General features: G+C 41.7%; 1 protein-coding gene and 1 long non-coding RNA gene across 7 annotated transcripts in view; one reads left to right on the plus strand and one right to left on the minus strand.

The window, feature by feature from the left end:
- Positions 1–22,034, plus strand: part of CCDC192 (coiled-coil domain containing 192) — a 248,895-nt gene that overhangs the window by 149,712 nt on the left and 77,149 nt on the right. The window lies entirely within an intron of this gene.
- LOC143664887 (uncharacterized) overlaps positions 1–22,034 on the minus strand; it is a 71,215-nt gene that overhangs the window by 25,594 nt on the left and 23,587 nt on the right. Inside the window, exons 3-6 of one of the 4 annotated variants that reach the window (XR_013166644.1) lie at positions 12,028–12,232; positions 11,549–11,683; positions 9,570–9,712; positions 4,458–4,758 (exon numbers count right to left, since the gene is read on the minus strand). This is a non-coding gene — a long non-coding RNA (uncharacterized LOC143664887). Of the gene's footprint in view, positions 1–4,457; positions 4,759–7,533; positions 7,838–9,569; positions 9,713–11,548; positions 11,684–12,027; positions 12,233–22,034 lie in introns of those variants that run through there. The other 3 variants (XR_013166645.1, XR_013166647.1, XR_013166646.1) reach the window with 3 other exon arrangements.

A 22,034-nucleotide genomic window follows, 5' to 3' on the forward strand; every position in this document is an offset into this window, starting at 1 on the left:
TTGAACCCGGGTCTCCCGCATGGCAGTCAAGAATTCTACCACTTGAACTACCCGTGCACCCCTGCCCAGCTTCTTTTTAAAAGTTTCTTTTTGTTGAAAATGAATTTCTGATTTGTAGTTTACTGCATGCACTTTTAGAGAAGCATAAGAGTGAAACAATGTGACTGATAAGGAAAATTGAATGTTGTATGATATATATAATATTTTTTAAATAACCAAAACCATAAGTAGCAGCACTCTGTTCAATATTTTGCAGTTTGGTAACCAAAAGAAGGTTACAAATTTTTAAAAAAATTTTTCTGACACTTACATTAAATGAACTTAACTATTTTTAGCACTTAATTTTTTATAAGGTGAAAGAATGAATTATTTGCAATAAAAAGATTTTCTTTAGGGTTTGATTTTGAGGATGCAAGATATTAAAGGTGCTAGGTTTGAAATAATATTTGGTTTCTTATTTAACTAAAGCCGAGGAAAAGACCCATCTCTTTTAAAAGTGAGGGGTTTTTTTTGAGCAATGAGGGACATGCTAATAGTAACACAAAACACAAGAAGTTATTCTGACAAAACACAGACCCTTTGCTCTCCACACTGACTACTTAAAGAAAACATTTTACTGAAGACACACTAATAATTTAAGAAAACTTTGTCACTTTAACAGAAAATTAAATTGTAGTTTGCATTATTTTATTACAGACCCATTAATTTTTTATATAACTTAGACCATAATTTCCTTTTCTGCAAACCTTTTGCAACTTTCTAGATCCATTCAGGTTCTGTCCTACATTTTCCACTTTCTGTGACTGCCATTCATTTTATTTTAGGATAAAACTATCTTCCTTTTCCTTCTAATAAAAACACATTCTCTATAGCCTTCAAACTTAACTTACCAAAATAATTTTGGAAACGGTCTTCAAGTAAACATCTCACAACAGACAATTGCCATCGAAATCAAACTTGTCAGAATAATGCTAAATACTTGAAACACTTTAGTCAATGTATTTTTGAAATAGTAGGATGCAATTTTAAATAAGAATTTGCTATTAAAAAAAAAGCTTGAACACAAGGTACTGCATTTGCACTGAGCAGTAGGTTCCATCCGGGTTTTAACAGGGAGGGTGTGGGTATTACAAAAGGGATGGTAGGGCATGAGAGGTGAGTAACTTTATGACCTCCCACTTAAGGGGACACGTTCCTTTGTGGAGAAAGGCAGATTCCTTCTATACTGGATTACAATAGGAGGGATGTGAATTGCCTCCCAGGCAGATCTGTCTGCCAGATTTAGGGGTCCACTGACCCTTAATCTGAGGGAGGGATGCTCAAGTGCTTTCTATCCCAGTTAGCACCGTACTTAATGTCACAATATTTTCCATGGGGCTGTTTGGTTTTTGCCTTGGTAGACAGCTTAGTATTTGGATTTGAACAACTAATGCCTTTAATATATCTTTTCCTAGAAGCTGGGTGGGACACTCTGGTTTTATTGAAAACTGATGACTTAAAAAGCGTACTACTGATTTGGCAGAGGAGAGGTGGCTGAAGGTAGGAGCCTGAGACTTCCCATCTCCCCCCACCATGGATAGCTCTTTGAAGAGAGAGGGTCGGAGTGAGAGGTTAAGACAGAAGAGGTGGCTCCCATGTAAATTTAAAGATTAACAATCTCACCCGCCCCATCAAGAGCTACCGGGGGTGTGGAGCATGATGTTCTTTGGCAAGATCTGGAAGCCACTGGGCCGGGCCCCCTCAGTCCAGCTTGGGGTTGGCCACCAGGACCTTGGAGAGGGCGGCTCCCTTGGGACACGATGCACTCTCAGGCCCAGGGTCCAGCCTTCCCGCATCATGGGCAGGGCCCAGGGGGCTTTTTCCATTTTTGGGGCTCCGTATGTCCTTGGGGGTGTTTTGGTTTCAAATGGCCCAACTCTCCACACTGATGACAGGGTCCAGCTACTTCTGCTCGCAGAGGCTCCGAGGTGGCTGTTCACCATTCACACCAAAGCTATGAGCCTTGCCTTACTTAAGTCTCTCCTTACTTTCACCTCCTGTGCACTCTTGCCCCAGGCCTGGCCTGGCTATTAAAGACAGAAGGGCAGTATTCATAAGTTATTCATAGGTGTTTGGGATTGTGAGGACATTTTTTTGCAGTTTTTTTCCCTTATGTCTGAGGCTGATTCAGGTTTATAAAGTAGATTTTTAAATTAATTTACTCTTTTTTTTTTTTTTAGATTCTGGATTGACATTGGCATATACTTTTTTTTTTTTTTTACATGGGCAGGCACCAGGAATCGAACCCGGGTTCTCTGGCATGGCAGGCAAGTATTCTCACCTGCTGAGCCACCGTGGCCCACCCGGCATATACTTTTTATAGCTTCCTCTAGTTTCCCCTGAAACAAAGCAGGATTTTCTTGTCTTCCTGTGTTATACTCTGCAGCACATTGCAGTTTAAGGCTTGATAATTTTTTTCATTTTTTTTTCCAGACCTTTTATTAAGCAAGTTTCTATATGGTCTCTTTCTGCAAAACATGGTACCAACTAGGGGAGGATGAAAAGAAAGCAAGCAGAAGACAGTAAACTTATGCATCCTGCAGGTCACTTCCCTAGGGAAGGGAACGGCTGAGTGTTTAGAGGCAAACATGGTGAAAATGGTTGGGGAAGGGCTCGCAAGTTGTGGTTGCAAGTTAATAAAGGCTTCTCTGAGATGCCATCAGTGCAGCAGAAGAGGGGACCAACAGCCCTCCTGGAGACATAGAGAAAGCTAAAGACAGCAGGGAGGAGAGGGACGTGGGAGAAGAGGACAGTTCCCTGTATGAGGGGCAGGACCATCCAGGTGTGAAGAGAGGAAGAGGAATGGAGGAGGGAACACAAAAGAGGTGAGGGTGATGGGAGCTGAGCAGGCAGGAGCAGGAGGGGCCGAGTGGGAAAGCAGTGGGGGTTTCTTTGGCCACACCTAACAACTTTTAATTAGCAAAGGCAGCTACAGCCCATGGTGGGCAGAAAGAGCCGGGACTCAGTTTGACCCTGCACCCCGCACTGTTCAGCTACCCAGGGGCAGACAAAAGCCTGGGGAAGCGGGTCTCCGCCTTCCCGAGACTGTGTGCCACTTACAGAATGGAGGTCTGTGGCACTGCTGTGGGCACGGTCTCCAGCATCAGATGTATGGACTGCACCATACTGCAGAAACACAGGCAGCTGCTGGGGTGCTACCTTGCCTCTTTAAGAAACAAGCCCCTCTCTCAGATGCAGCCCAGTAGGCTATTCTGAACACACTGCCTCTGTTTACCTACTGAGGCCAGAGTCCCATGTCTCCTGCACCTGAGCATATCTCCACAACACCTGCTCACCCCAGGCATCCCTGTGGGGAAGAAAACCTTAGACTAGGAAGCCCTTGACTACTGAGCTGGACTCAGAGGGCTGGTGAGCCAGACTTCTCACCCCAACAGCTCTGAGCCAAACCTCTGCTCCTTTTTCTTGGACTCAGGGAAGAGCAATCAGCTGGTCAGCAGGCTAACAAGGTCCCCTGCAAAGGAGGAGGTGTGAGAGAAGTGACAGGAGAGAAAGTTTGTTAGAATGGACAGGAGGGAAGGACAGAAAGCACAGGGAAGATTTCCGAGGCGGTGGTGGCACCAGGCATCATAGTACTTGGAACCACCTCAAAACTCTCCTAGACCAGACTTGGGTGAGAAGCCCAGGGCATTCTGCAAAACCTGTGGGGCCACAGCAAGGGGCCACCACAGGTAAAGGAGTGGCAGAGACAGACGTTTCATTTGGATAAGGCCCAATTTCTCCTTAAAGTGTAGAAAATGGATGAGGTTCAGGGTGGACAGAAGAGCTTGTCTAGTGTGGCCAAGAGGCCACTTGCAAAGAGGAAGGTGTGAGAGGAGCCCTTGAAGAGTGGTCGCAAGGGAAAAGTGAAGAAACAGGACTGGGCAGGGCTAGGGGTGACTCCCCAGCCAGCTGGTAAGGAAAGTTACTAAACCCAACAGAAAGCGGGTGAGAAGAGACTAAATAGAAAAGCTGCTGGAGAAAAAGATGTGAGTCAGGAGTCGGGAGGACAGGAAGAGAAGGATGGAAGGTGCAGGAATTTCTTGTGAGTCTCCGTCTGGAGTCGGTGCCAAGGGCAAGATGGTGTACAGTTAATTCGCACAATGTGGAGTGAGCCGGATGCTGGCTGGCACACAAAAGGCAATGAGGAAAGCCAGGAGAAGTATAATAGAGGCAAGTAAGAGGAAGGTAAGAAACAAGGGCCAGTGTCTTATGTGGAAGATTCTCCTGCAATCTTTCCTGATTGGCTCACCAAAATATGTAACCAGCATCCTGCTGGCAATAGTGCCAGCTGAGCCCTGTCCAGATTCAGATGTTTCATCATTGAAAGAATTCAGATAAGGAGAGGTCTAAAAGGAATAAGTAGTTGTTCTAGTTTGTTAGCTGCCAGAATGCAACACACCAGAGACAGATTGGCTTTTAATAAAAGGGGATTTATTTTGTTAGTTCTTCAGAGGAAAGGCAGCTAACCTTCATCTGAGGTTCTTTCTTACGTGGGAAGGCATAAGGTGATCTCTGCTGGCCTTCGCTACAGGCCTCTGGGTTCCAACAACGTTCCCTGGGGTGATTCCTTTCTGCATCTCCAAAGGCCTGGGCTGAGCTGCGAGTGCTGAGATGAGGAATGCCGAGCTGCTTGGGCTGTGCTACTTTGAGCTCTCTCATTTAAGCACCAGCCAATTAAGTCAAACGTCATTCATTGCAGCAGGCACACCTCCTAGCCCACTGCAGATGTAAATCAGCAACAGATGAGGTTCATGTACCATTGGCTCATGTCCACAGCAACAGAACTAGGTGCTTTCATCTGGCCAAGTTCACAACTGAATCTAACTACCACAGTAGTAAAGCTTATTGAAGAGAGAACATACACGTTAAAGAAGTTAACGCAGATATGTTCAAGGGAGAACTATGCGCTGAGCGGAATAGGTCAGCTTATTTTATAGGGAAGTATTGTTGGTAACCCTTTCCCTAATGACTTTGAACATTAGGGACTTACATGGTTTTTATTAACTAGATGCTTACATGGCTTGCATTGTTTTAGCAGGAGACAGTTATTGGTGCTTGTGGAAATCTGTCACATACCTAAAATTTGTCTTTGGGCAGATGTTTCGCAATCTTTATAACCCTAGGTTTTCTGTTATTAACTAAGAGTTTGCTTTGGGCCCGTGATTTGACAAGCTTTATGGTTTTAGGAAGTTTGAAGATTTTGAGAGATTTCAGAGCTTTAGGGAAATTCTTGCTTTAGGGAGTTTGCAGTTTGCATAATTCCTATGGAGCTAGATAAGAAACTAGGGATTTGCAATTGTCCATTAATTCTTTAAGAGCTGGATAGGAAACCAGGGACCTGAGGCTGTCCTATTTTATCCTGACTGAACAGAAGGGAAGACCTGATACCAGAGCCCGACTTCATAGATCTCAGTATGCTGGCAAGGTAGGAGAGTCACAGGAGAAAATAGAGCCATTGTTTCAGAAACGATATTACATAGGGTCCTAAAAAGAGGGACACTTGTATCTCAAATATCTGGGTAAAAAGTTAAGTATTTAGGGTTGAGAAAAGGAAGAGGAAGAAAATTTGAATTTGAGTGGACTAAGTATTGCAGTCATCAAATTATCTCCTTCATCCCTGATATCTATTGAGTAACCATAGGGTATGGAGAGTCCCACAGTTGCATGGGCAGGGGTACAGATGAAGCTACTAAGAAAAAGCACATTTGTGATCTCTTTTCTTAAAGACATTTTAAACAACTGAAAAAGTAGACAGAAGTATGAATACTTGCAATTTATGTGCCTGTAACGGTGTGTGTAAATTGCAGTGGAACAGAATAAACATAAAATGGAGAAAGGCTAAAAATATTATTATTAAATTATTTCACATTTCCTGAGCTGCAGCAAGGTTCCAGGAGATTAATGCTTTTCTATTTCAAGCAGTTTTGTTTAAAAGATCTATTGTGACCATAAAGTATCTGTAATTATCTGGGTTCAACAGCAAGAATAGTAAGATTGATTAAACGCACTAAGAGGCAATATGTTTCATCATATTGGACATGTAAGAGACAAATCTATTGTGTCTTTATTTACTCGCCTATAAAGTATACACCAAATATGTATCGTGTGGGTGCTTATGTTGGATGAGTGTAAAAGCACCGGCAAAGGCTACAGGTAGTACATGAGGTGAAGAATGTTGACCAAGTGGGAGAGACCTGGCAATCAAAACCTGGACCATTGAACATTTTCAGATTTTATATGGAACAAATAGTGTATAAAATCAAGACCTGGCCTGGAAATGGTCCAGAAAAACAAAACACTCTAGTGCCAAGAACCACACTGAGGTCAAATAAAGGAAAGACGGAACTGTTGGTAGAAAGTTATTCCTTCAGTTTTTATGTGCTCTTAGCAGTCAAAATCCATTTTGGCATGCAGAACAGCATCTGCACTGGGTGCCATAGGAGTTTGAAGTTGACAGTTCATTTTGAGTTCCAAGGGAGCAAAGCGCATCACTCTAGAGTATATTAACATCCTCTAAGGGCTGGGTCCTTCTGTTTGCCCTCCTGACTTCCTCTTCCTCTCAGGAGAAAGGGTCATCAAAGTGCAACACAGAGAACCAAAGGGAATGACCCACAGTCAACATTTTCATATGTGTTGATTTGCAAAAAGAGCAATTTATAAACAAAGGGTGATTTTTGAACAAGCATTCGTTCTTGCTAGTGTTTAGTTGGGTTTTTGTTTTTGTTTTGTAACCAAAATCTTTCAGGTTTTTCAAAGAATAGTAGATTCTTTTGAATCCTCAAAGGAAAAGGGCTTCACCATTGTCTAGGTTTGCATTACTCTAGTCAATGCGGCTGGAGGAGAGATGACCTGCTTAGGCCCTGGAGGAGGGAGGCCTCCGTGGGTCTTGCTGAACCTCTTCCTGACTTTTCACACTCTTCTGTTGACTGCACCTTCTTAGAACAAAGCGGGCTGTTCACACTGTGTGTCTGTGACCCCAATTCCCTGTTAGCCATTAAGTCCTGTGGGCATCCTTGCCCCCAACGTGCAACAAGTAAGCGTGCCTGGCAGGGGCAGTTTTAAGCTTTAGACCAGATGGCTTAAACTCCTGTTTCTGCAAGGGTAGGGCAGATCATGTAAATGAGCTCAGTGAAACCCTGTTGAAATAAATAAACATCACTGGAGCAGGTACAATAATGAATATTGCTTGAGACTTGGCCTCTGCATAGGAAATAAAAGGAAGTGAAGGAGGCTATGGTGACTTGGAGAAGGCAGGCTCCATTTTAAAGAAGTCACCACTCACCTCCCCACTAACTGTGATCTGAGGACTAGGGGCCCAGTTCCCAGCTCCTTTGATTTTTCAAACAGGACCGACTTCCTGGGCGTATGACCAGTTGCACAGAGCTCCACGCTTAAAAAGGCCCCGCACTTGGTTCAATGCTCTGAGGTCGCCATCTTGAAATTCTTAATGATTTCTGGGTGAAAGATACGTCTTAATTTCCTAGGACTGATGAAACAAAATACCACAAATTGAGGGACTTAATACAACCAAAATTTATTGTTGCGTAGTTCTTGAGTTTAAGTCCAAAATCTTGGGTGCATGGGCAGTTCAGTGGTAGAAAACTCGCTGTTCATATGGGAGGCCTGGGTTAGATTCCCATGTACCCCCCCAAATAAAAAAGTCCAAAATCTTAAAGGCGCCACCCTTCTCTGACTCTTCCTGATGTCTGTGTTTTGCTGGCAGTTCTTGGGCTTTAATCTCTGCTTCAGTTGTCACATAGCATTTTTCTTTCTTCTGTCTGTCAGTGCCCGCTTCACCCTTATGATTAGGATACCAGTCATACTGGATTAGGGCCCACCCTAATCCATCTTATCTTCTTCTTAGCTGATCACAACTTCAAATACTTTATTTCTAAAGAAAGTCACATTCTTAGGACTGGGGATTAAGACTTGAACATATCTTTTTGGAGGACAATTCAACTCAAAACAAGATATTTACACTTTGTACTGTGCCTCCAAAATTACATGGCCAGTCCCATTTTCAAAGGAAGCTGTACATCTATAGTTATGTAAAATACTTCCATTTTAAAATATTGGCAAGTAATTCAAATTTAAAACGTAGTGAGTGTCATACATCTGCAAGTTAACTAGTCTGGGGGTGGCGTGGTAGTTTGAAGTTGTTATCTACCCCAGAAAAGGCCATGTTCTTTTACTCCATTCTTGCAAGTGCAGACTTACTGTAGATGGGACCTTTTGGTTAGGTTATTCCAATTGAGATGTGACCCATCCCATACAAGGTTCTTAATCCTTTTACTAGAATCTTTTATGAAAGCATAAAGGACAAAGAAAAGCCCAGAGATTTCAGAGGAAAACTCCAGAGAAGTTTGGAAAGCAAAAGCCTTGTAGAAGCTAAGAGAGGACCCACAGAATATCAGAAAGGGAGTCACTAGGATGAAAAGCTGAAAGCAGTGAAACCCGGGAGCAAAGGACCAGCAGACACCAGCCATGTGCCTTCCCATGTGACAGAGGTGTCCCAGATACCAGGAGCCTGTCTTTAGAATCCAGGTTTCATCTTGTTGATGCCTTAATTTGGACATTTTCATGGCCTAGAACTGTAAATTTGTAAGCGAATAAATCCCCATTGTAAAAACCAAGCCAATTCTGGTATATTGCATTCTGGTAGCTTTAGCAAACTGAAATAGGGGGTGAACAACAGATTTCAACCCTGCAGACCATCTCAGTGACAACCCTGGAATTTGAGAACTTGGAGCTGTGAGGTCTTAGGGGCAACCTGGCCAATCCCCTAGTTCTCAAAAGAGATGAAAGCAGAAACAGAGACGGTCATGTAGAACCCCTACTGTGCCAGGGCTGTTGGGAGCAGCTTTTCTTGAACACACTGCACATAGCAACAAATAAACGCAAGGAATCTATCTTTTATGGCATCTGCAGCAGGGTGTAATTGCTGCTTCATCACTTCAATTTCTTGGGCTCTTTTCTGACAAAAAAGTTTCTTTCATCTTTTGCTGACCTGTCTTTTCCCAGGGACTGTGTAGTAGTATGAAGTTCTGTGGACCCCAGAAAAACACACTGTTAAATCTAACAGTGTGGATGTGAACCCACTGCGAGTTGGGTCTTCTGATGAGGTTACGGCAATGAAAGAATGCCCCACCCCAGTTTGGATGGATCTTCGTGCTCCATGAGAGAATGAAATTCAGACAGAGAGAGAGGGAAAGCCAGAGAAGCAAGAAGCTGAAGTTAAAGAAACCCAGAAGAGCAGGGAGAGGCCAGCAGATGTGGCCATGTGTCTTGGCATGCAGCAGAGAAGCCCCGTCGTGGCAGTCCGTCTTCAGGAAGAAAGCTGTGCTTTGATGATGCCTTCACTTGGACATTTTCCCAGCCTCAAAACCGTGAGCAAGTGAATTCCCATTGTGTAAGCTGAGCCATTTTATGGTATTTGCTTAAGGAGCTTAGGAAACTAAAACAGGCTATAAACTATTGTTGATTTTATTACCATTTACACAGTAATTATCCAGTAATGTCTCTTGACTTACCTAGGGGTCAGTACATTTCCAGGAGCCCATCCTACTGCAGGAAGTACATAGCCAGGTCCTACACAAGGACTGTGGGGCTTCTGTGGGGCTGCTTCTTTCTTTCTTCCTTTCTTCACACCTCCAATTTAAATAACATCCTGTGGCTTAAGAGAAAAAAAATCGTCTGCACCAATGTACAAACATAATGAATATGCATGTTTGTGTATAATGCGTATATCTATTTATCTATATAGTTACATACAGATATCCTGATCTACTTTATTAGTACATCAGAAAAACAGGCAATCTCTTTTCAAGAGTTCCCTGTTTATATTTCTTTGCCCTTATGTCCCTCTTTCACTATCCCCCTGCCCTGTGCCATAGCACCCTATGAGATAAGAGAATTCCGATGAGCTATTAGTCATTGAATACGTGCTATGACAGCTCCTGGAACAAACAATGTATCTCCTCCCAGCAGGGAAATTTTATGCCATTTCATCCCTGTGAGCTTCCAATTCTCGTCTTAAAAACAGAATTATACCTTTTTGGTGGAATAGTAACAGGATTTAGAGACAACTTAGTTGAAACATACTGTGATACGTAAGACCGGTGTTCTCAGGAAAAGATTCAACAGACTATGAAGTTAGATGCCTGAATCAAGCAGCTGAGCTGTGCCTGCGTCATAATAAAGTTCTCCCAGCCACGTGAAGGGTTTGGTTTAATTCAAGCAGCTTTTCTCTGGCATGTCCCCAATGCCTTGTGAGGGGTCTGCTCCTTCCCTCCCCAGGTCATTCTGAACCACCTACTGGATCTTTTACACCCACTGCTAGGCTGGATTTTCTTCTGGCAGAGACAGAGGGTGGGGCAGACAGGCTATGCAGCTGATGAACTGTTTTGGGGACGCAGCAGGATGTGACAGGGTGGCTGCTCTTTGTGCATTCATGGTGGCAGCCTGCCGGGCAGCAGGGCCAATGGAGCCCTGTGTTTGCTCCTTTGTTGCTTCGTGCCATGTGATGCCAGCAATATTCTGGCAGCTGACACCATCAGCAGGTGCCCCTAAAATGCCACATAACCCTGGGAAGACAGAAGAAAGAAATAATATTTGCAACGACGTAGGGCTTTGTGCCACCGTTTCACAGGACATTGGCTCTTGTTATTTGTTCATTGTTCTTTTACATCAAAGGTGCCGCTCCTCTCTTTGCAGTACTTTAAAGACACCAAGATTCCTCTGCTATTTTCTGTTCTTGAGAAGGGTCATGTGTGGAAGAGTGAACAACCCCGAGATAACAAGAGGGAGCTGGACTGGTTTGAAAAAGCCACATACGGAATTTTTTTTAAGTGTCTAGGGAAGATGAAGTTTTTTATTTTAAGAAATAGCTGCTATCACCCAAAGAAGCTGCATGAAATGCGTAGGGTTTCTTGGCAAAATCAGCGTTTCTTCTCAAGGAAGCACAATTTTCACAGGCAGACCAGGAAAGAACTTGCACTAGGGAACCCACCACAATAAGCAGCTCTGAGTCATTGTTTACATGACCAGCTAACTCTTCCTATTTACCCACATGTTTCAGCCTTGTTCTATTTGTGAAAAATACTGTAGCCCGAAATAAGATAAGCCCAGCAATCATATCTGTGAGAGACAGTGACTTCCACTGGTGAGATAATGACTTGAGGTTGGAAGCAATTTCACCATAGATCTAGGATGTCAACCCCATCTCCATATCTAATTGAAAACATTGGGCCTGTGGAATGGAGTTGTTTTTGTCAAAAACTTGTCTATCAAAAGGTAGTATCCACCCACCCCCTAGGTTTCATTGAATGATTAGGTCTGAAAGAAGAAATGCTTTAGACAAAAGAATGTAATGAAGTCCCCAAGAAAATGCACGATCCTTTTCTACTTCATATGGAAATCTTATTAACTTAGACTCTTACAAATTATTTAAGTCTGGAAATGGCATGAGGCATTTTATTTCCTTTAGTTGGTCTAAATTGTTTTTACTTACTCAGCACTTTCAGACGTAGTGAGGACCAGAGTCATTTGAGGTGAGGCATGAATGGAGGTGACAGGTAGAAATAGGAAGAGTGGACAGCTCTCCCAAGGTGTCTGTCTCCTTATGAAGGGAAGTAGAGGGTGCTAGCTGCAGGGAGACGTGGGGTGGAGGCATTTCATTTGTTAGTTTGTTTTTAAGATAAGAAAATCCTAAGTATATTTAAAGCTAAGAATGAGCCAAGAGAGGGGCACTTTGAAGATATGGGAAAGGGGGTGATCAGAAGGGAGAACCCTGATGAAAGCAAAGGGAGAGAGGACCCAGAAAACGCAATGGGTAGGGTTAGCCACAGGCCCATGTCAGGAATCTCTTCGGTTGTGACAGCAGGATGAGGAAGGAAGAACGGATGTAAAAGCAAGGTGTTGGTGGCCAAGGGCTGTTGTAACAAAGTGCATAAGCTGGAGGTTTAAAACAACAGAAATCTGTTGACTTACAATTCTAGAGGCCAGATGTCCAAAGTCAGGGTGCTAGCAGAACCATGCTCCTTCTGAAATGTGTAGGGAAGATGCCTCTCTTGTCTCTTCTGGCTTCCAGTGTTTGCCTAGAGTCCTTAATGTTTATTGAGTTGAAGCTGCACTGCTCTGTTTCTTTAACATTCACTTTGCCTTCTCCCAGTGCCTGCTGTTTCCTCTCCCCTTCCTATAAGGAAACCAATCCGATTTTGTATTAGCTCATACCCTAATCCAGTTTGGCCTCATTTTAACTGATTATATCTTCAAAAACCCCACTTCCAAATAAGTCACAGTGATGGGACTGGGAGTTAGGAGCCAAGCATATCTTTGGGGGTGACACAATTCAACCCATAAAAGCAAGTGGCTCCGTGGACTTGGGGGCCTATATTTGAGGGAGATCCTGTTGGAGTTACTTACTTGAGTGACTTTGTTTTCTTTGTGTAGTAGGTACAAGGTCAGCTGTGGAGAGTGAAGGGGGATTAATAATTTAGGAAGCTTGTAGGAGTAAAGAGAGTTTGATTGGGTCAGGAGAGCAAGCTGCAAGTGGGGGTCAGAAGGATTATGAGGCCACATGGAGGGTGCCACCAAGGTTATAACCGAGACTGTATCACAGACCCCTTCCAGCCCACTAGAATGGCTGTTAGTTTAAAAGTGGAAAATAACCAGTATTGGCAAGGAGGTGGAGAAATTGGAACCCCTGTGAATTGCTGGTAGGAATGTAAAATGATGCAGCCAAATGGTTGCATTTCCTCAAAAAGTTAAACATATGAGCCAGCAACTCTACTCCTAGGTATATTCTCCAAAGAATTAAAAGCAAGGATTTTAATGGCTACTTGTACAGCAGTGTTCACAGCAGCATTATTTACAATAGCCAGAAGATGAAATTGACAGATGAATGGATAAACAGAATGTGGGATAGCTGTACGATCTTAAACCTGGATGAATCTTGAAAATATTGTTAAGTAAAATAAGCTAGACACGGAAGATTTATTACCTTATTCCACATATACAGACCAATCTAGAATAGACAAACTCGTGAGACAAACAGTAGAGCAGAAGTTCCCAGGGCTGGGGTAAGAGGGACTGGGAAGTTATTGCTTAATGGGAAGATGGTTTCTGCTTTGGTTGATGAAAAAGTTTTAGTAATAGAAGGTGGTGATGGCAACACAACATTATAAAAGTAATTAATGGCACTAAATCGCACACTTAAAAATGGTTAAAATAGCAACTGTTATGTAATAGATATTTATTACTACACAAAAATGAAAAAAAAATTGTCTGGTGGCATTAAAGTGCAAGACTGTGCTGCTGACAGCATTTCTCAAAAGAAAACTGTTTTTCTAAAGACCTAGAGCAATAGTTGTGATATATGGTTAGAAGATAATAGCAAATGTAAGCTAAGAATTACACCCAATGTATTAATGAGCATAAAATATAAACAGGCAATTCACAGAAAAAAGATGCATGAATATCTAATATGCTTGACTTCCCTCATAATTAATATATAATAAGAATATCATTTTGTACCTTTCTGATTGGCAAAATATTAAAAATTTGATTTAAAAACAAAACCGCATAGATTAGGATATGGGCACTCAAATACCTTGTTGGTAGAATGAAAGTTGAGATACCCTTTATGAGGGGAAATTAGTTAGCATCCATTGAATTTTTAAATGCAAGAACCAAATGGTGTTAAGATTTTTTTTTTTTTTGGAGGCCAGTTTGTTTCTAACTTCTCAGCCATCCCCATTTTTCTTCCCTCATTAGAAACTGAAGTTCAGACAGGAATGGGCTCCTAATGGGAACAGGTAGGCGCCTCAGTAAATCAGTCTCGACTGCTTTGGTTGTGAGCCATCAATTGGTTTCTTCTGGACAATGTGGTTTGTGTTTCTGAAAAGTTGAAAAGGTCTCCTAAGGGTTCAAGTGAACAAGTTACCCGCAGTCAGAGGATTTGGAATGTCAGGTCAGGAAATGTGAAGCAGATTTGTCTTCAGGCAACACGCAATGATGCATATGTTTGAGAACTTTTTAAAAGTGTTTGGGAGACTGCAGACATCCCTTCTGCTGTGCACTTATCATTGACAGCACGAAAGGGTAGCTCGGAGAGTGAAGCTCCCCCACGCCTCAAGTCATGCCCAATAAAGACCAACGCTGATGTGGAAAAGGATGCTTTCTTTCCAGACACAGCCCTAGACCACCGACCTGGCTGAACCCCTCCTCCTGAATTACTATCCCAAAACTTGTGCTAGAAATTCTGGATCCACTAGCGATGCTTATTAAGACCAGAAGTTACTATATCTAACAAGATCACCCCAGGAGCCAATCACAGGAAATAATAAGTGATTGCGAGAGGTCTGACTATTTGGGTTCAGTTTTATTATTAACACAATTTAAACAGAATATACTTACCAGATTTAATTTAGGAAGAAAACATGCATCTACTATAATTGGCCTTCCTCTAATAATGTCACTGTGTAAGAATATTTTTCAAAATTCTTTCTCCATGTTAAGCTGATTTTCTCCTTTGTCTGTTTCATGACCAAATGGTTGGGTGGCTGCTGTTTTCTTGCCTTTGCTGCAGCTAAGCAAGGACCTGGTAATTTCTTCGGGGTACGGTCAGAAGCATCTGTGTCCTCCTAAGTCAGTCCTGTAATAAATCCTCAACGCAGGCAGCACATTTGTTCTGAGTGTCATAAAACAGCTTCACCACAGTTGGAAAATAGAGTTGAGCTATTGCCCTGCTTGAGAGTGACCTCCCAACTTCCTAGTTCCCTGAGTTTGTTTCTATTTCTGTATTTTTCTTTCCTTGCTTCACATTTACCTCATAACATTTTTTTTTTGACTATCCGAATCCTGCCATTTCTTTCTCTAGTCTTCGTTCTCTCTCTTCCTGGAAAGTCTGTGTTGTTTACCCCCTTGGAGCCAGTTTGGCATGAGAATTAAGACAACAGAACTGAAGCCAGCCTTCCGGGGCTCAAAACTCGTCTTCCACCTACTCGGTGTGATTCTTATCCAAGCTTTGCCATTCACCTTGGACAACCTTTTGTGCCTCGGCTTCCACAGCCATTAAATAAGGATGTTAATTAATACTCTCTACCACATGGAGTTTTTATGACAATGTCTGACATATAGAAAGCACTAAATCAGTCAGCACTCATTATTACTTCAGAGACACCTTGTTCATTCTAGGGAGAAAATAGGGTGTGCCTTGTTTACATTTTAATAATTCTAGTTATTTATGTTTTTATGGAAGGTAGGACATATAATAGGAGCAATTCACCAACCTAGCCTGAAATAAAGGCTTTTTTAAACATTAGAAATCCTTATTTACATCTTACCTTGAATTTAGTAGACATTAATAAAGATTGCCCTATTCTGCCTCAGATTTTTTCAACATTTTTTACTGTGAAATATATCATATGTACAAAAAAAAGCATTAAACTTCAAAGTACATTGTAGCGAGTAGTTATAGAACAGACTTTAGAGTTTGGTGTGGGTTACTGTTCCATAATTTTAAGTTTTTCCTTCTAGCTGCTCCAAGACACTGGAGACTAAAAGAAATATCAATATAATGATTTAGCTATCATATCATTTGTTGAAATTCTATCTTCTTTGTTATAACTCCTCCTCCTTTGATCCTTCTGCCAATCTTTAGGTGTATTTGGGCTCTGATCTTTCTAGCCTTTTCATATCGAAAAGGACTGTTGCTAATAAGGAATAGGGGATGAAACTAGCTGATGTTCTTGGACGCATTGGTCTCTTTGGGTTTCAGGATTTATCTGGCCTCGGAGCCCATCTCGAGATTATAGGTTTCTGGAGAGTAATATTATTACATGAAACTTTTGTAAAATCTCAGATAGAGCTCTAGATGTTCCTTAGGGTTAAGAGGAATGGTTTTGGTTGGGATTTGGCAAACCCTGGTGTTCTAGTTTGCTAGCTGCTGGAATGCAATATACCAGAAACGGGACGGCTTTTAAAAGGGGAAATTTAATGAGTTGCTAGTTTACAGTTCTAAGGCCGACCAAATGTCCCACTTAAAACAAGTCTGTGGAAATGTCCAATCAAAGGCATCCGGGGAAAGATACCTTGGTTCAAGAAGGCCGATGAAGTTCAGGGTTTCTCTGCTACTTTCTCTCCTGGCTTCCTGTTTCATGAAGCTCCCCAGGAGGCATTTTCCTTCTTCATCTCCAAAGATCGCTGGCTGGTGGACTCTTCGCTTCGTGGTGCTGCAGCATTCTCTGCTCTCTCTGAATCTCTCATTCTCCAAAATATTTCCTCTTTTATAGGACTCCAATAAACCAATCAAGACCCACCCAAATGGGTAGACACATGTTGTCCCCTAATCCAGTTTAACAACCATTCTTGATTAAATCACATCAACTGGGAAGATGATCTCATTACAGTTTCAAACATACAGTATTGAGTAGAGATTATTCTACCTTTATGAAATGGGATTTATATTAAAACATGGCTTTTCTTAGGGGGCATACTTCCTTTCAAACCAGCACACCTGGTAATTAGCAATATCTAGCTGAAGCTTGTCTAAGTGTAGCCTCCAGAATAGCCTCTCGACTCTATTTGAAGTCTCTTAGCCACTGATACCTTATTTTATTATACTTATTTTTCCTGGTTTTGTCAGGAAGGCATTGTCAATGTGACAGGACCAGATTTGTCCCTGGGAGTCATATCCTATCATGCCAGGGAGACTTTCACCCCTGGATGTCATGTTCCATGTAGGGGAAAGGATAAAGATTTTACTTGTAGAGTTGGGCTTAGAGAAAGAGAGGCCACATCTGAGCAACTAAAGAGGTCCTCTGGAAGTAACTCTCAGGCATACCTATAGGTAGGCTTAGCTTCTCCACTACATAAATCAGTTTCACAAGAGCAAGCCTTGAGATCCAGAGCTTGTTGACTTGGGAGTCCCTAATATTTGAGACAGTATCAGGGATTTCCCCAGTGGTAAAGCTCAATAATTCTATATTTTTTCTCCTATCACTTAAGGGAATTTTCCAATACTTTTTCCTTAACTGCCCAACATACTCTGGGATATAGCTGAGTATTACCTTAAGCTATCAGAATTAAAAGCTCTCATCCCATTCTGGGCTCCACGTGTCCAGGTTGCTTAAATGAGCTGTCTAGATAGATTGAATTCGAGTATGTGCTACAGAAAATTTAGGCTTTGGACAAAATAAACCTCTCTCCCTTTGGTTACAGTAGGTTCTAAAATACAGACACTGTCATCCTTACCACTGTGTTCTGATTCCCCGTAGTCCTGACCTGATCAGCTTCATTCTTATCTCTAATTGAAGCCTAATCTCTTTTGTTTTATTCAACAGTTGTTGTATGTAGCAATGCTGACTTTAAGAGCTACAGAGCTCCAATTCTAAGTCTTAGGCGTCATACAGGTAGCCAAAGTTCCAGGGAGATACCAGGTCATACATATATAACACAGCTTCTCAAAATCTAGAATCAACATTTAGCGTACAATTGAGCGTACAATTTAGATCCCAATTTTCTTATCAGTATTTTCTAAAAGAGACCATACAATATTTGCTCTTTTGTTCTGGTTTGTTTTGCACCACATAATGTCCATAAGACTCATTCACCTTGTTGTATGCCTCACAACTTCATTCCTTTCTGTAGGCACACAATATTCCACCACAGGTATACAACACAGTTTGCCATTTTACTTCTCAGTCAATTTATCCTTCAGCACCTCCATCCATTGGGCATCATGTATAATGTTGAAAGACAACAATACGTGTCTCACATTATCCTTACTTTGTTGTACATCAACACTCTCATTTTTAGAAAATTTCATTGCTTCAAAGAGAAAAATAACTGATAAACATATCCTCACCAAATAGAAAATCCAAATCTCCCTTTAACTCTTGTCCTTTACCCCCAGTTATTTGCCCCTGTTGCTTCCTGTTAAATATAGACCAAAGCATGCAATAGTAGTTTTCCCTCTATACCTCTCTATTATTTATTATTAACTCTTTGTATGAGATTCATAGTTTCGAAGTAGTTCACGCAAGAATTTACTTCTATTTCTAGTGTTAATCAGTGGGATACATGGCTCTGTACACCCCCTTCCAATTATGTTCACCTTCAGTATGGCAATATTACTTATACACCCACTACTGAATTACCTTCACTTCTATCCATTTCCTTACATTTAAGTTCAACCTCATTAGCTCTCCATTCACCCATCTCTAACTTCTGTGTATCTCTAGGCCCCATATATTCTATATTATAAGACTCTGAGTTTACCTTTACCAAGATCATACTAGCAAAACTATACAGTATCTATCTTTTGTGTCTGGCTTATTTTACTCAGCATTATGTCCTCAAGGCTCATCCATGTTGTCATATGCTTCATTGTCTTACTCCTGCATACATCCATTTAAGTATATACCACATTTTGTTGATCCACTCGTCTATTGATGGGCACTTGGATTGTTTCCATCTTTTGGCAACTGTGAATAATGCTGCTATGAACATTGGTGTGCAAATGTCTATTTGTTATCACTGCTTTTAGCTCTTCTGGGTATATACTGAATAGTGGTATTGTCAGGTCATAGGCTGCTCCAGTTTTATAGCCAGAATTTCCACCTAGAATTTCACTTCTGTGGTACTCACACCACAGCTACAGCCCATCATCAGCAGGGGCTAGACGTTGACTGCACCTGACTCCTTGTGAGGGGCTCACTGTGGTCAAAGATAATCTCAAAAGGTCCAGCTAGTACTGGCTCATCTCTAAGCTAGAGAACCTCAGAAAGACAGTCAGCCTCACAAAACCCAGAATGTGGAAGGAGCTGGCTTTGCTTGGATGTGAGAGTGATTTTACTGACCCTCAGAGACTCTTCCTCCACCACCTACTGGTGCTTAATTTCCATCATTAGTCATCCTCTTAGCCTTAGACTTCGGTGGCTTGTAAAAATCAAATGATTGTTAAATGAGTAATCTACCTCTGACATGGAGACGAGTGAAGATCCTAGAGGGGCGGGAACAGTCATCAAGGAACATGGAGGGGAAGCAAATCTTCACCTTCTCCACTGATATGCTTTCCTAAAGCCATTCCTGTTTCCTAGACTGAGTCATGGCCATGAACCAGGATGTTTCAGGCTACAAAAAATTCTCTATGAAGACAATTTCTTAAGACAGGACTCAGAAAATTCAGATAAGATTCTTCAATTGTTGAGTCAAAACAGGAACCCTTGCATTTATCATACTTCCCAGAGTGCTGTACTTCAGGGCCTGGAAAATAACAGCAAAAGAAAAAAAAATAGTTTTATCTGCCTTTTCTGATAACCTCTGTCAATTGACTGGGAAGCAGTTATTTATGGCTTTATGGCTGGTTGTAAAAAATAAAGGTCTGTGCCTATTTGAAACTGGTATGTACACCCAGAAAAACCATGTTCTTTAATCCTGATTCGATATTGTTGGGTGGGATCTTTTTGAATAAGCTGATTCCTTGAAAATGTGATAAGGGTCACAATTGGGTGGGTCATTTGATTAGAGTGTCTCCTCCCATTCAAGGTGGGTCACTCACAGGAGTCCTTTAAGAGGGGACCATTTTGGAAAAAGCTTCAGTTCTGACACAGAGATGTTTGGAGATGCAGAAGAAAACACTCCCAGGAAAGCATGTGAAATGAGAAGCCAGGAAAGGAAGCTAGCAGACATTGCCATGTGCCTTCCCAGCTGACAGAGAAACCCCAGACATCATTGGCCCTTCCTTGAGTCAAGGTATCTTTCTCTGGATGCCTTATTTGAACCTTTTTATGGCCTTAGAATTGTAAACTCATAACTTAATTAATTTCCTTTATAAAAGCCCATCCATTTCTGGTATACTTCATTTCTAGCAACACTAACAAACTGAAACAAGGCCTTATAAGCTACGGAGTCTGGGATCAGTGGTGCCATTGGAATCTGCAATTTGTGTGGATGCAGTTTCCTGGCCACATTTAATCCTCTTATCATGGGCAAGTATAGAGCATTGCATATGGTTGGGTAGGTTATGCCATGATGAAGCTGAAGGATGGTTGAGTGTCCAGCAGGGGGGCAAGTGAGGACTGAAATCTATCTACTTCTGCTTGTCTACCTGAACACCTTGGCTCAGAAATGGATCCAACTAGAGGAAAGAATATTCTAAAAATTCTGTGGGCTATGTACCTACATCTTGTCATGGGCTGCGGCACCTATCTTAATGGACGTTTTTAGCTGCCCAGAATTCTCAACCCGTTTCTTATGATGAGGACATTCTCCATTACATGGGTCTTCAAGGGAGGTAGAGCTCACCATATAAGACCAGCAGACTGGATAATTTTCCAGCCTCCCTTGCTAGGGTGAAAAAATATGATCAGTGAGATACACATTTCATTAACAATGAATCGGGAGTTCAAGATCACAGGAAAAAACAGAGAGAATTCTTTGGGGCAGAGGCCAATTCTATTTTCCCAAGCAGCAAAGGTAGGAGTCACAGGGGCTGTGGAAGCATCCAACACCCAGTGCTGCTTTGCAAACTGGGGTGCCTGAGGCTCAGTGGAAGCAGCAGAGTTCTCACTTGACTCGTTAGGTGGGGAGTTTGACTGCTGTCTTGGCTGCTGAAAAGTTTCTCTTGTGTCCTACCTCTTTCCAGTCTTGTTCTTCAAATTTCCCAATAGAAAATTGTTTTTTTGTGTGTGTGGTTTAAATTGATCTTAGTTTACAACTAAGAACACTGGGTGGGGATTAAGAGAAGCAGTGATTTGATGCTGGTATTTCTATCATTTAGAGCTAAAAATAATCCTAGAAATGCCATTAGGCAGGATTCTTTTAACTTCCTATCACCACACATACAGGTGTAGCTACATATTTTCCTGGGCCAACTCTCATCAGGCTTTGAAGCCAATCCTCTCCCAACATCTCAGGACTATTAGAATATCAACTATTCATTTCTTTCTTGTATATAAATAAAAAATGATCCTATAACTCCCATTTAAGTAAAATGACTTGCTTTGAACCCACATGTCCCTCTAGCAATTATTCTATCTCGGAGCTGGCAAACTGGTGTCCCAGTGGACTGTGTGTTCCAAGAATGGGTTTGAGGTGTGACACAATTAATGAAGGTTGTAAATATTCATGGTAATAAAATGTTAAATCAATTTTACAATGATTCAAAACTTGACAACCATTGAAACTACACTTGAACACTTATGATTCCTTCTCTAAATCCTGAATTCAATAATTATTACTGTGCACTCAAAATGTTATGGATGAAATTTATATTCTGGGTAGCACATTATCTAATTTAACTCGTATGGTCAGTTTATTTGAACACCATAATTACATGGAACCTTGAATAAGGAATGAGATCTTGTTGGTTTGTACAGGTTAGTGTGATGACCCAATATATGCCAGAGTAAATTGGGCAGAGAATAAAAAAGTATTTTCAAAGGCCCCTTGGGGTACTGGGGAGAAAGGAAGAAATATTAAACTTCCCTATTTGGGGAATTCCTGATATTCTCACAAGCAACAGAAACAACCTATTCAATCGACTGAGACCTCAATCTTGGGGCTCACCCCCATGAAGCTTATTCCTGCCAAGGAGAAGCTAAGCCTATTGATAATTATGCCTAAGAGTCACCCCCAGAGAATCTCTTTTGTTGCTCAGATGTGACCTCTCCCTCTAGCTGAAGCCAGGAGGTGAACTCACTGTCCTCCCCCCTACATAGGGACATGGCTCCCAAGAGCGTAACTCTCTGGGACAATGTGGCACCTGACTCCTGGGGATGAGTCAGGACCTGGCATCATGGGACTGAGAAAGGCTTCTTGACTAAAAGGGGGAAAAGAGAAGTAAGACCAAAAGTCTCAGTGGCTGAGAGATTTCAGAGTTGAGAGGTTATCCTGAAGGTTATTCTTAAGCCTTATATAGATATCCCTTTTTAGTTTATTGGTGTATTAGAGTGGCTAGAGGGAAGTACCAGAAATTGTTGAACTGTGTTCCA

The sequence above is a fragment of the Tamandua tetradactyla genome, chromosome 20 (assembly GCF_023851605.1).
Source record: "Tamandua tetradactyla isolate mTamTet1 chromosome 20, mTamTet1.pri, whole genome shotgun sequence".
In the NCBI taxonomy this organism is placed as follows: domain Eukaryota; kingdom Metazoa; phylum Chordata; class Mammalia; order Pilosa; family Myrmecophagidae; genus Tamandua; species Tamandua tetradactyla.